This window comes from Notolabrus celidotus, chromosome 8 (genome assembly GCF_009762535.1).
Source record: "Notolabrus celidotus isolate fNotCel1 chromosome 8, fNotCel1.pri, whole genome shotgun sequence".
Classification (NCBI taxonomy): Eukaryota; Metazoa; Chordata; class Actinopteri; order Labriformes; family Labridae; genus Notolabrus; species Notolabrus celidotus.
In genome coordinates, this window is record NC_048279.1 from 2147785 (window position 1) to 2161992 (window position 14208).

At 42.8% G+C, this 14208-nt stretch overlaps 1 non-coding gene across 1 annotated transcript; it reads left to right on the top strand.

Moving 5' to 3' along the window:
- Positions 1-10376: 10376 nt before the first annotated feature.
- On the top strand, positions 10377-10442 carry LOC117818130. Its single transcript, XR_004632319.1, has one exon. It is a non-coding gene; the product is annotated as a small nucleolar RNA SNORD58 (small nucleolar RNA).
- The last annotated feature ends 3766 nt before the right edge of the window (positions 10443-14208 follow it).

Sequence of the window (14208 nt, forward strand, 5' to 3'; positions counted from 1 at the left end):
TTCTCTGTTTGTGTTGAAAACCCTTCATGTCTTCACTTTGAGCTACATTACAGAGCTTATGTTACCTTACAGAACAATCAGGCCCCTCAGATCCTCAAGGACTAAACTTCAGGGCCTTCTCTGGAGCTGCACCAGATCTCAGGAAGAACCTCCCATCACAGAAGCAACAGAGTCTCACAACTGATTAAGTAGATCTGCTTAGGTGTTAACCGTGTTTAATAAAATCCTTTATTTGTGTGTCTGTTCCTGTTTATATGTGTGCATGTCTGCCTTGTCTATTAGCAAACACAGCCCTGATTCATAAAAGGAGTGCAGATGAAACAGGAACGATGTAAATCAAAAAGGTGCAAACAGCATCTCTGTGTGCTGCTGCAGTTTAAGTGTCTGTATATGAGTCATGTATTCATTTGGGGAAAAATGGCCTCTGAGTACGCAATGAGTAAAATTGCAAAGAAACATCCAGCACAGGTAGAGTGACATTAAAGTCTGTTAATATTACTGTAACATGACATGTATTGTTATAAACAGTTGGTAGATCAGTCTGGGGCTGTCCAAGGCCCAACCATTACCCCCAGGATGCGTTGCGTTACGGCTGCGCCGCGCATGTTGCAGTGGATTCGTTCCCATTCAGTGCTCTAGGGTCCACAGGGAGAGTGGAGATGCTGACAGCCCATCACCACAGTCAGATGCAAAACAAGAGCAAACTGCACAGAACTACACATCCGTGGGCATGTTTGCACTTGAATGCAGCTAGGGTAATATGCTTTGAGGATTGGACTTTGAACGGGGGCAGGTAGAGGTGGGGAAATGTGCATTTCTTTGTGGGAATTAGCTGTGACCGTTCTGAGTAAATTTGTTCCTATTTGTTTATTATAAAATAGACTGATGGCTTTTGGCATGTGGAGGTACTGTAACTGATCCTGTGTCTGCTGCCCCCTCTGGTCTCATATTGGGCTCCTGTGATTGTTTTTCCATGAAGGCATCTTTGACTAAACTCCACCTCCAGAAAGTGCGCCCCCTACAGGCCTGGAGACTTCTGTTGTGAGGACGGACATGAAACAATGTTTTGTTCTATGTTTTATTTTTATTTTGCATCATTTCTGTTCAGAAATCTTGTAATTTTTTCCTGCTGTTAATTTCCCCTGATGTTTTTGTTTCAGGCTTTTGTATGTTCTTTGATTTTGTCTCTATTTCCAGTGTCTCCTGATGGAGGTCTGTAGGCTGCGGTTGTGTGTTTCCCTCTTTGACCAATCTTAGTTTTGTCTTTAAAGTTGTTCATAGAAGTCTTCAGTGCTAAACCATGTCCACACTAACTTGCATGAGTCAGCTGAATGTTGGTTTTCCAGCTCCTAACTCAGTGTAAACATGCAAAGTGTATGTACACACACACTCACACACACGTAGAGCCCACTTCACAGGAGTGTATTAACTGCAGCTTGTCTCTGTATATAATCTAATGTTTTATGAAGCTCCCATCCATTAAAGTAACCCGGCTGCCATCAATCTCTGCACTTTATCAACAAGCAGTCTCCGACTCTTAAAGTGACGCTCAATTAATTTCCAGCTCGGCTACACAGGTTCCTGCCTCACCACTCACTGAGTGTCCTGTGTGCACAATTTATGAGGGACCTCCATAAAAGTGGGAGCTATTGTATATCTTTCACGCTACACAACACACAGACGCACATATTTCCCCGAGCTTGGGATATCTGTACATCACCTGTCGACATCAATATGCAAATCAACTAATGAGAGCGCTGTAAAGTAACATGGCAAGGTGTGTGCTGCAGGCAGCGAGGAAATGAACAGAGCAGAGGTGTCGTCTATAACCCCTTGGCCTGTCAGAGGGAAAAATGCTGCATATGGAATTTTACACGCACATGAGGCTAAGTGGGGGGTTCAAACATGCGGTGCACACACAAATATGTGCATGTATGCATACGTAAACAAATGACAGTAGATTCACACATTCACAAGTATGCAGATCCCTCCTGTGGGAGCTCTCTCTCTTCTCTTCTGCATTTAGCCGATATGTTTATTCCCTTACACACAAACACAAACATGAAGACAGTGAACAAAGAATAATCTCAGCTTGTTGGTATGGATAGAGTGTCTCATCTATGAAGGGAAGTAAACATCAATAACAATAGGAACAAATTGGGATGATGAAGAACAGATGTTTGTCTTTCCCAAATGTATTTGTTTTTGCAGAGAACTCAAACCAATGTTATAAAAATACTGAAACAGTTCCCGACAAAGTGCCGGGTGCCAGTTGAAATACTGCAGCGTTGATGTGAGTCAGCTGTTTCAGCTGTTCATCATGGAAAGGTCCTAAGAAAATAAACTCATCTATAGTCCCAGAACAGACATGGAACAGAACAGAACAGAACAGAACTGTAAACTTCTGTGAAAAAGTCCAAAACAGGAGCAACAGTTTGGTCTTGTGGTTAAGGAAACACAGGAACTTTACCCTTGAACTACGTGCGTTTCAACCAGATGAACCAGGGTCTAAATTTAGTTCAGGGGTAGATAATCTTCCCCCTTAAAAGCCCCTGCTAGGGGGGTAGTACTTTTCAAAGGTCCTGGGACTATCGGGGATAGGGCCTGCAATGCTGAACGTGTCTGATTGGTAGATTAACCTCAGTGTGTTTATTCCTCCCTCGGTCCACAATAACATCACACACATCTGTGATTCTCTTGATTTCTCTTTCTTTCATTAGTTTTTATTTGTTCTATCTTTTTTGTATGTGTGTGTACTTTTCAAAAGAAGAAGCTGTGATTCTCTTGATTTAGCAGCTTGTAACAGTAGTCTTCTCTCAGCCCACCGTGAATGCGTCTCTCCCGGTGTTACGGTTTAAAAGTGACCCTGTAAACTGGAGACCTTCAGCTGAACGTGTCAGTGTTTGTGGAGTTTACACAGCTGTTGAAAAACAGAGGGAGTTCCTGGGAATGCAGTTTTTAGTAGTTTTTATTAAAATTTATCCGGCTGAAAGTCTCCAGTTAACAGGGTCGCTGTTTAAACCAAAACACCGGCCGATCTCTGCCACGGCTTTTTGAGTTCAAAAGGATTTTAAAGCCGTGTTGAAACGTCTTTGCTACTCGCGCTTATCTCCTCTCACGTGTTGATTCAGTGAATCCATCTGTGATGAAATATAGCACCATCTAAAACAGACCAGCTGAGTCTCTTCATGCTAACAGGCTAACTGTTGTGTTGCTTATAATGATACCTGCCTGTCTGTCTGCTTCTATGGTGTCATCTGTGATGAATGGCATTCGTCTTTGTTTTACTGCCATCTACTGGTCTGGTGGTGTAGTGCATGTATTTTTTTTTTCTCCATACGTCACTGGCCTGATTTACACAATCTACCTGGTACTTCAGCCTGCAGTTGAAATGCAGACAAAAAGGGTGGCACAGGAACCTTTTAGTTCAGGGGAAAGTAGTTCTGGGGGCTAAACGACCCCGGAACTCTTGGCCGAAATGCACCTTATCAGGTGACCTGGGTCCAATTCCAACCTGCTCCCCCTTTCCTGCATGTCCCTCACACACTCTCTCTCTGTCTGTTTCCTGTCCTATCCTCTCTGAACAAGAGCTGTTGTCATTGTTTGTGTGATTTTGTCTTTGCATCGTCGTTGTTTGCTTATTGTTGTTGCAGTTCTTTCTGCTCTTTGCAGCATGTTCTTTAGTTTGCAGCATGTTTTGGTTGTTGCATTACTTCATGAGTTTCCTTTCTTGATAATCCTGTGTCCTGCAGGTTGTTTGCCCCTGTGCACATCCCTAATCTGCATTTACGTCACCCCCAACGTCATCACTGTGGTGGTCACCTCAGGACAATACAGGCGATGTTTCTCTGAGTTAAAATGAAGGCAGAATTAAAAGTTTTAGGTGAAGTGATTAAAAATGACAGAAAAGGTTTTATGATCCTCCTCTTCCTCGGGTCTGTTGTGGGTCTCTGTCAGCAGATGGCCTTTGATACAGTGAAGTCAGAGGGCTCAGTGGTCTTCATCCTCGGTGCAGCTTTTGTTAGCTTTGGTCTGGAGTGTCTTGTTTACCAGGCTGCTGCTCTCTGCTCCTCGATCCACAGCGTGTACCCCCTGAGCGTACTTCATTTATTGCCTCTGCTGGTTTCAGAGTGTGTTTATTAATGCTCACCTGAATGAGGGGTAAAAGTAGAGGCTTTACAGTAAACACGGTGCAGCAGGGGTCTGGAGATGTATGTAAAGCCCAGCATTTAGGACAGTGTGAGCATGAGTTCAGAGCCTTTTTAACACTTTTTCTAAAATGTGAAGGGACATGGAGTTTTTAAAGCTGCTGAAAGAAATGTGACCCGCGTGCTCTCTGATACAGAAATGAATTGAAGGACTTCTTCGGTTTAAAAGTCCTCACAGCTCAGATAGAGAGATGTTTCCAAAATCGTCAAAGTGTTTGAAATATGGCTCTTACTCTGTCAGAGGAACATGTCTTGGGATTTATGTCCTTTACTCCCCCAGGGCTAATTATTTTTCAAGGACATGAGTTTTGAGCTCGATGCAAATTTTTTAGCCTTGAAAATAATTTCATTTTTTTGTTTCGATGTGCAAAAATGATACGCAACATCTTAAAATTTCACTTCAACATGTTTATTTGAAAGAGATAAAAATCCTGTAGAAACACTTTCTATGATGATGATAAAAAATATGTTGGGATGCTGAAAAATCAATTAAAGGTGACATATCATGCAAAATGGACTTTTTAATGGTTCTCTACCTGAAATATGTGTCCCTGGCATGTCTACAAACCCCCCGAGAATGAAAAGAATCCATTCTGCCCCTGATCTGATTTCTCCACCTTTCTGTAAATGTGTGTGAAACCAGCCGTTTCAGACTTCAGTGTTTTTGTTACGTCACAACAATATCCGGTCTGTCACGGAGTCAGAGCTCGGAGCTTGTTCAGCCCATAGACTGTATAAAATAATACTGAATCCCCTCCTCTGTTTTTCATTACCTGCACACATGTGTGCTAACAAGGAGCTTAGGAGGGAGGCATGTTGTAGGCTGTCTTAATAAACACAGAGGTCGGTTTTACTCCCCACGTCTGCAGATTTGAAGATCTAGTGGATGATTTTTATTTACCATGGATAAGTGCTAGCGCTAGTTAGCATAGCTACATAGCTACATGTCGTAGCTGTAGCTGTGTAGACACACGTCTACATACTGATAAATAAAACAACAAGAAACACTAAATCTGTGACCAATCCTTCAGAAAGGTCCTGCTGCAGGCGCCTCTCCGTCAGGATCAGATTCTGGATCAGATTCAGAGGGTTGAAGTAACGTGATCTCTGAGCAGCCGTGTATATTCAGCCAACATGTAAACATTAGATCAACGTGCTGGACAGCCAAGGCGCATCCACTTCCTGAGGGGGCGTGGTCAGAGAGAAAACAGAGTGTTCTGAGGAGGACTGAAGAAGAGGGTTTTTCAGGCATGCCAAAGTCTGATTTCAAAGTGTTTTTTTGAGCATAAACTTTAAAGACATGTTTTGGGGACCTCTTAGACCAATATATATTGATGAAAAAAGCGTGATATTTCACCTTTAATCTTTATTTGTATAGTGCAGAATCACAACAAACGTTATCTCAAGACTTTCTTTAACAAACAGAGCAGGTCTAGACCACTCTATGTCAAATTATGAACAGAGACCCAACACCAAGACAGGATAAGACTCAGTCTGACCCCACCTTAATCCACCATGAGCATTGCACCTCACAGTATTTAGCTAGTTACAGCAGAGAGGACAAACTTCCTTTAACAGGCAGAAACCTCGAGCAGAACCAGACTCATGTTAGACAGACATCTGCCTTGACCGAGTTGGGTCTGGAAAAAGGGATAGAGGAGAATAAGAGAGAGAGGGAGCGGTGATAGTGATGAGACGAGTAGGAGTAGCTGTTGCTGCTGGAGTTCAGCACGTCCGTATCAGCTGGAGTCGAGAACATCCACAGCAGGAGGACGTCTACGGCAGCTCAGAGGAACCTACGAGACAAGGGAGCTCAGGGACTCCAGAAAGGTCTATGGTTAGTAACTTTAATGGGACAGGGAGAGTTAAAGTAAGTGATGAGAGGGTTAGGGCTAAGGGGGTGAGATAGGATCCTAGTGTGCCAGTGCGCCAGTTCCCCACGCAGTCTAAGCCTATAGCAGCATAACTAAGAGCTGGTCCAAGCCTGATCCAGCTCTAACTATAAGCTTTATCAAAAAGGAAAGTTTGAAGCCTACTCTTAAAAGTAGAGAGGGGGTCTGCCTCCCGGACCCTGAGCGGCAGATGATTCCAAAGGAGAGGGGCTTGATAACTGAAGGTTCTACCTCCCATACTACTTTTAGAGTATGAAGCTGATGTAAGCAGTTTGCGGTTCTAGACCAGCAAAGAGTTGGTGCCGCTCTGGAACCGGTTTTCCTGGCTGGGAGCCGGTTCAATCACAGTCAAAACACGATAAACTGGTTCTCAATTCAGCGCCGGCTCGGATCCGGCCCTGAAACTGCCTCTGTCGAAAAGGGGTAACAAAGCTATATAAACACAGTCCATTTACCAATTTCAGGCCATGGTCACTCTTAATCCATGAATAGCATTCATCATGTCATGTCTTTGTCACTGCCTGCTGTGACCCCATAAATAGGTTCAGTCTGCCTCTTGGTGCTGTTCACTGATCATCAGCAGAGTACACCTCACACTGTGTTTAATGTTTAATGTGTGTGCTCCAGTCAGGGGAACATCCTGGAAAGTGACAAAGATATCTAAAATGAGTTGTTATTAAAATGATTTGATTTGGAGAAACATAATGAGGCTGCAGCTGTGTTTGGTTTTCTGACAATATTGGGAGATTCAATGTTATGGGGAGGTTTGGTGTTTGATGGTTTCAAATGCTATTTTGGCTTGGAGTGTTTGATTTCCAGCTTCTTTCATTATGTCTCTGAGTGGAGCTGTTTTGACAACAAGTATGATGACCAGTATCCCTGTTTCTTGATCTTCTTCACTACTGCTCCGTCTCAGAAATCAACACTGTTAGCAAAGACACAGGTGCCACAAGCAAACCTTCATGCCTTCTCCACAATCCTGTCTGATCTTTGCTCGCTCCTCTGTTCCCAAATAGTGTGCATCTGTGTTACCGCCCCCTGTTGTATCTGCATGATGTCTTCTGGTGTGACTACTGGTTCTAATGACACGAGCGATGCCAACAGAGCCAGCTGACTTTTGCTTGCTTATTTTGCTGCTCTGTCTGCAGCATTGTTGCCTCTTATTACATCCTCATTGCCTTTCCTGTGCGCTTTACACTTAATGGTAGCAAGTTGTGGAGGCTGCATCATTGCTGAAATCAGCTCCACAATGTGCTCCTGGTGCTGGATTTGGGTTCCATCTGTCTTTCTGAGCAAATGGCAAACTCCAGGTCAGCTTCAAAGTGAAGCAGCAGCTTTACTGCCTTACCTTTCAGGCATGCAGGCGTATCATGAGACAGAGAGCCGTTTAGTGGTCGAGGTTCAGGCGAGCAGAGCAAGTGGAAACCAAAGGTAACAGTGTATTCACCACAGCAGTCGGTCTCATCCCCCCTCTCTCTCTCTGGGAGTTGGTGGGCATGAGACTGTGGCTTGGAAGAAACAACATGGCTAATTTATGGGCATCAGAAAATGACCCACTGACTAATGCATCAGGACTGAGGTTGTCAGGAGGCTATAAATAACCGGAATCTGCTGCATCTGAGCTTGATGCCGAGGAAAGGGAGAAATGAAACACAGCACCGGCTCATAAAAGTGCTGTACAGATTTATGTTTGTGTGAGAATATTAAACGCCGTCACTTGTTTCATTTAGCTTTCTGCGAACTGACAGGCGTCAGCACTCATCTGAGAGTGACAGGCAGGCAGACCTTCAGGCGAAATAACAGGATGGAAATGGAGGGGCGGAGGGGGATGATGATGCATCTTTTATAGCGTCACTTTACTCCTCCATTTGCTCTACTTTGTTTGGAGCATGTGTGTTTCTTCGTCTTCATCTCTTTTCTTCTTCCTCTTCTGTTGGTTGTTTGTTTTCGAGTGCTTTCCCTCGGGGATCGCCTGAGTAAGCGCCTACGCGAGCGTGACAAGCACTTAAGGGACCGTTGAACGCCCGTGTGGATATGAAAACCAGCCACTCTCTCTCTCTCTGTCTCTCTCTCTCTCTCTCTCTCTCTCTCTCTCTCTCTCTCTCTCTCTCTCTCACTATCTCTCATACACACATACATGAACACATACACACACATACACACACACGTGGGCTTTGAAGGCTGGCTGTCATGCGACTGTCATCCATGCTGGTTTCAAATCCAAAACATTTTGCATGAGGAGATGATATCGTTGATCTAATCAAGCAGAGTGTGACCTTTGACCTTTTGAAATCCACTTCTCCTCAAATCGGTCGGCTGATACGCTCTCCATCCCCTCTTTTGTCTTCGTTCAGGTCTCCCTGTGTTTCCTTTTTGATGAAATCTAATTCCCTGGCACAGAATAAGAGCAGAACTGATTAGTAAGCTGAGCGCGGGGCATTAGCACGGCTTAACCTTGCTTTGTTTTTAATATAATTTCCATGTATTGCTTCCATGGTTTCATGCTTCGGATTAGGAGCAGCCAATATCTGCGGTTGTACCTCTGTGAGCCTGATTGTCACTCATGTAAACAACTGGAGGAAATCATTGTTCATTTCTTAATCTGGCTCAGGAGGCCAGGGGAGTGTGTTAGACACACACACCGTGACTTTCACAGTCCTTGACTGTACTTCCCTCTGTGTGTTAAAGTAAACATCATTTAAAATAAGAACTGCAGCACAACTTCAATTAGATAATGTCTCATTTTTAACTCAGTGCAGGTAGTTGTAGTCTTGCAGGCACGGTGTGTCTGTATTTAAGGGCTCTTGGGATGTCTGGTTGAACTCAGTCATGAGATTAGGAACCGATGAATCCTCAGATTATCTACATGTGTAAGCTTTAGTTTTACTTTAAACTGTTAAAACGTAGACTAAATAATTAGAGCTCCCCCTGCTGACTGTCTCCTCCATGTTAGCAGATGGAACATGGGTCAAACTCTAAAATCAAACACAGGTCAAATAAATGTTTGTCAAGTTAATTCTTATCATGCTGATTTATGTCTCAGTGTTCATGTTTCTGACTAGTTTACTTTGAATTAGTTATTGATGATATAAGAAGAGGGGGTGTGACATGATTGACAGCTGTGTTGACCAATGAGGCTCCTGCAGCTCTGTGTGCTCCGGATTATCAGAGTAGAGGAGGAACGGTGAGAGGAGACGAAACAAACACTAACACAAGAGTCATTGAACGCACCATAACCGAGAGAGTCTGCTTCAAACCCACACAAGAACCTGTGAGGCTGTGGACTGGACCCACCTGAGGACTGAACCCACCAGAGGATGGGACCCACCTGATGGAGTGTGTTTGTTTTATCTGTAAGTTAAATGTGTGTTTGGTTAGTGATGAAGGTGTGAAGTCAGTCCCTTAGCACTACCAGTCAGGTGTCTTCTGTGCATGTCTTGTCTGCAGCATCAAAATATGTCAGCGCCCGTGGAGGTGGTCTTTTGGCTTCCATGCTTACAGTGGGTGGGTATGAAGGCTCATTGGCCACGGTTACATGATGTTTTTTAATTCAGAATTAATAATTCAGAATTAAATAATTCAGAATTAAAGTATTCTCCTCCGTGTTTATATGGAAATAGTAATTCTGAATTGAGGTTTACATGGAAAACACGTTTACTCATCTTCATTCAATTCCTCTTAAGGTCTGGGGGTTGGGAAGGGTTCTGATTGGACAGGGGCGGGCGTGACGTATTTACGTTTACCAGAAGAAAACAGACTCCAGTTCCTGCTTCTTTCATTTTCAGTTACAACATGGAAGATCACACAATAAGTACAAATTTCCTTTTGATTTTGATTATAGTTTTGAATAAGCAGCTCGACACAAACATACTGCTTCACTTTGTTCAGCTGAGGAGGAGAAGAGAGATAGAGGACCGGAGAAGGGAGGCAGAAGACCGGACTTTGGTGAATCAAAGCCAACGGTTAGTTCAACAGCTGCTCTACCTCAGCCTGAAATATGTGCCCACCAGAGTGGAATATGTGCGTCATCGCGACAGGACAAGGGAACGAGCATGCCCAGAACGACCAGAATTAATTTAAAGCAGAATGAACGTATACATGATCGAGGAATTATTCAATTCAAATTTAAAATCAGAATTAACCAGACACTTACTTCAGATTTAAATTTAATTTGGAATGATAATTTTCATTCATTAGGTGTTAACAAGGTCATTTTTAATCTTTTAAAGAGGATTTGTGAGTACAGGTACCATGTTGGCGTGTTAGCTTAGCATGTTAGCTGTGATGACTCCTTAGGACACCTTTGGATAACTCATGAAAAGAACTCTTACTCCTGAGCTGACCCACGTGGCTTCATATACCTGTCTGTGAAAGAGCTGCTCAGATGGGGGCGGCAGTAGTCCATAGGGACTTGGCTTGGGAACCGAAGGGTCGCCGGTTTGAGTCCCAGCATGGACGAAGTTTGGCAAGTGGACTGGTGGCTGGAGAGGTGCCAACTGCTCGGGGTGCGCTGGTTGACAGCAGTCTCCTCACTCTGACATCTCTCCCTAAGCATGTTCACTGCATGTGTGTGCATTTGTATGTATATACCAAAAAAACTGTATGTGTAGCATGTCCAAAAATAGCATGAGTGAAAAAAATGAATTTCCCCCCTGGGGATCAATAAAGTACCTTTCTACCTTTCTTTAATTTTAATTCTGAATTAAAGAGGAATCAAAAGTCTCATGTAAACGTAGCCATTGTTAAATCTGTATAAACTCAGTGAAAAAGCAGAAAATTAGTTGGAGTGAACATTTTGATAAGAGGACCTCCATCTTTGGGCTTCTTCAGAAATAACAGGTGATGTCACCAAAGTCTGATTTATACCTCTGTGTCGAATTAACGGAGTAACCTACACTGGAGGTCCGTGTAGCTCCCATACCTACGCAGATGCCTATGCACGTAGCTGACATGTACCTCCTCCAAAATGTAACTACACGTAGAATCAACGTGGACCGCAAGCTCTGTGATTGGTCAGATTGGCGGCTTGTATTTCATGCATTTACAGCACTTCTGTGATCCCTGCTCATCAGCCGCACATCAGCCATGTATTTCATCTCCTCCTCTCTCTATTCTTCATGTAATCATGTCTGTATGATAAACAGCAACATGTATCAGCTGTAGATTAACATAACACTCTCATGTCCACGTCAGCCCCTGCTGTGAAGGGCCGATGCAGAAGTATAAACCAGGCTTAAGACAATGTCAATTTTTCCTGCAGTCTGAAGGAGGACCACACTTTTAGGTGTAGACATGAGTTCATCAGGGTTTGTTCATGTTGCAACAAATGCACAGATAAGTCTTTATCCAGTATTTTATGTGCTATATTTTTTACACATTCTGATGTTAATCAAAGAGCAATGAAAGTCTGGCATTGTTAATAAAGTTGAAGGTTTCACTTGTATCCTTGAAAACTCCAAAATCTACAACAGTGAAAATAAAGATCCTGAAGGTCCGTGACCTCGCTGTGAGTTTGTAGACTTTGACAAAGTGAGAGTTTGTCTGCTTCATGAAACACTCACTATTCTTCAATCTAGACACCAAAACAACTTTCTAGGTTTGAGATACAATATAGTTTTGGCTTTCATAACACATCAGTGTTGAATTTGCATGCTCCTGTCAGAGGAATGTTCTGTAAAGTAACACAGATACCTGAAGTGTCGCTTCTCTTAAAACCACTTAATCAGTGAATCCGGCTGCTGTCTGTTTTTCTGCATTCATAAACGTCCAGGTCGTCTTTGTCTGCTGTCCCATCAACAGCTGCAGCTCTGCTCGAGGACAAGGTCAAGTTGACTTTGAATGAGTGGTTTGTGGCGATGTTTTGAAACTCTGTGAACACCCTGGAACTGTAAGGGCTCTTGAATGCCCCCTGAGCCTGCTGAAGACAGCTGAGAACGGCAGCAGCTGCCGGCTACAGCGAGGGGAACTGGATTCATAATGCGGCCTGGTTTAATTCAGCAGTGTGGACGTCGTACTGTTCAGGTCTTCACTTTAAAGACTCAACTTGACCTCAGACGATGTTTGGTGATTGTTGCAGAAAGAAATGTACATTTTTAACTCTACTTTAAATTATTTGAGGATCCCATTTCTGATCATTTGAAAAGTGTTGCTGGCATCACTTGCTGGCTAGAATTTAAAATCCTTCTTCTGACCTACAAAGCTCTTAATGATCAGACACCTTCATATCTTAAAGAGCTCATAGAGCCCTATTACCCCTCTAGAACACTGATATGCAGTGAAAAAACAGAAGACACTAATGGAGTCCAAGACAAAGCAGAGGTTGTCCGAGGAGACAAGCTGCTGTTGTCTGCCGTCGTTGTGGTCGTGAGAGAAAGTTCACGCTAGAGCTGCTGGGAAAAGCGGTCAGGTAAATCTGATATCATGACGTGCCTCTTCCACGGGCTCGAGTGTGCATGAAAATAAACGGGTGCCGTGTTGGTTCACGAGTTCAACCAGCTCCAAACCAGCGCGAGCACCAGCCCAAAAATACAACCTGGTTCACGTTGGTCAAAAAGAGGTATGTGTGTAGTCTTCATACACTGATGCACAGGCTGCTATGTAATGAACCTATCAGTATTAACTCATCCCATCCACACATTGATCACTCAGCACCAGGGGTGGTTTGGGGTCAAGTGTCTTGCACAAGGACACTACGGCGACAACGTCTCTACAGAGCCACAGTATCATACGTTAACGCCACTATTTTTTTACCTGACTTTCTTACTGATCTCCCGTCTGTGTAAGATGCTTGATTCTGATTGGTCAAAACCCCTTGTTGATGGTTATTAACTTTCACTGGCATGAGCAACACCAGAGACAAACTGATCACACGTCATGTCAAATCAATCCACAGAGAAGAGTTCAGACACATTTAGCTTCTGCTTGTTGACACCATAGACCGTAAAGTGAGGGGAAACCATTAGCTTCAGTTAGAAAACAATGTGGCTAAACTGTTAGCTTCTGTTAGCATCAAAACAATGAGGCTAGTTTCGGTTAGCATGCTAAATTGGCAGGCTGACAAACGTTTACATTTTGGATCCTGTCCATCAATATGATGAAGGAGTGGAGCAGGTGAGAGAAACTTTAGGTTAGCGATCTCTCCAAAGAAAGTTAAACCATGAGCGGTGGTGATGATAGCAGCAGGGTTCAAAGTTGTGACATTAGTTTCTTTTTAAAGGTGTGTGAACCACAGAGCTCAGAGAAGAAGGAGAGCTGAATGAGGACAGTTTCATGTTCAATCCACCACAACAGGCCGAGAAGAATCCATCACCATGGAACGATCACTGACGAGGAATCACTGGGACTATTTTTAAAAACTGTAAACATGAATCATTTAAATCAATAAATTCATCTTTAATCAATGTTTTGAACAACATGTTTCAGAATCAGAATCAGCTTTATTGGCCAGGTATGTTTGAACACACAAGGAATTTGACTTAGGTAAACTGTGCTCTCTTTGTACAAGGCATAAGAATAAGACATACAAATAAAAATAAAATAAAAATAATAATAACATCAGCTATAAATACAAAAGAACAACAAATAGGCATGACTAATATGTACAGGCTAAAAAAATATGATAAAAGTGCATACCTTTGACATAAACAACCACAAGGAAATGTATAATGTATAACGCCAAGCGTATCATACTTGACACATCAGTTTTTGAGACCTCTACATCATCAGTGTGATATATTCTTTCAGTAAAAACCTGATGTATACAATCAGATACATGCAGTGCACGGATAATCCACCAGGTGTGAGTCATTCATGCACCAGAAGGACGTCACTTGAGACATCCAACATGTCAGCTGTGGATCAGAGACCCACTCCAGGTTTTTCAGGGATATTTTTACCAAGTTTGAAAAAGTTTGGATGAAAAAAACTTTCAAATTGTTCCTGAAACTTCAAGAGGAATAGTTACTGGATTGATTCAATGTAAAAATAATTAATATTTCATGACTTAATTTATAGTCAAACCGTGTTGAACATGTGTGTATAAAAACTGATACAGCAGGTTTATAAGGACATTTATTTACAGATCTGTCAATCATCATTTTATTACATTT